At 26.2% G+C, this 981-nt stretch overlaps 1 long non-coding RNA gene across 1 annotated transcript in view; it reads left to right on the top strand.

Moving 5' to 3' along the window:
* The first annotated feature begins 100 nt into the window (after nucleotides 1–100).
* Nucleotides 101–981, top strand: part of LOC128249958 (uncharacterized) — a 3,091-nt gene continuing 2,210 nt past the window's right edge. Inside the window, exon 1 of the long non-coding RNA XR_008266103.1 lies at nucleotides 101–570. This is a non-coding gene — a long non-coding RNA (uncharacterized LOC128249958). The remainder of the gene's footprint in view (nucleotides 571–981) is intronic.

The raw sequence follows: 981 nt of genomic DNA on the forward strand, positions 1-981 counted from the left end.
TGTGTGTGTGTGTGTGTGTGTGTGTGTGTGTGTAATCTGAAATTTTTACTTCAGATTAGTAAAATATTTTTCAAGGATAATAATATTGACATATTCTATCCCATTTTTTTTCTTTTTTTTCTTTTGTTTTCTTTTTAGCCTTTTTAATGGCAGGATGACGATGCCTTTTCTTTAAATACCTCGAATTTGAACTAAGTGAAAACTGTTTTATACATGCTACAACTTCGAAGTGGAATATTAAAAATATATATATCAAAAAACAAAGTAAACAACATACATAGGTAGTAATACGTGGATTGAAATCCTCTGTCAACAGAAAATTGAAGAACATAACAAATAACAGAAATGTATCTCTTGAAATATAATAATTTAAGAACAAATTCATATGATAAATAAGTAATTTTGAGATTTACGTTACCAGATATATATTCTTTTATAATTCAGATAGCTTTGCGATTATTTTGTGGTTGTTTTATTTCCGTATTTTTATAGGCAAAAATTGCTCTAATCTGACAGAAATTTATTTAGATCTTGCAATAGAGAATTCATTGTATATAACAATCGCAGAAGGTAGGAGGAAAGTTCTATAATTATGTGTCTGAGTTTGTGTTTGTGTCTGTGTCTGTGTGTGTATCTGTATGTCTTAGTGAATATTCATATATATATATATAAATACACACACACACACACACACACTTACACACATACATTTATATATATAGATAGATATAGATATATATAGATACATATATATTTATGTATGTATAAATACATACATACATATATATGAAGTAGAGAAGTTTGAAAAGACAACACGAAACCGGTTATTTCTCAAAATACAATGTTTATATACGAAAAAGATTTTCTAACATTTTTCTAACATTTTTCTGACATAATTTAAATATATACTTTAACCATGTAACACTTTAACCATGTAACACAAGCCTGTAGTTTTTTCACTCTTATTATCTTATATATATA

Source organism: Octopus bimaculoides, chromosome 18, assembly GCF_001194135.2.
Source record: "Octopus bimaculoides isolate UCB-OBI-ISO-001 chromosome 18, ASM119413v2, whole genome shotgun sequence".
Taxonomy (NCBI): Eukaryota; Metazoa; Mollusca; class Cephalopoda; order Octopoda; family Octopodidae; genus Octopus; species Octopus bimaculoides.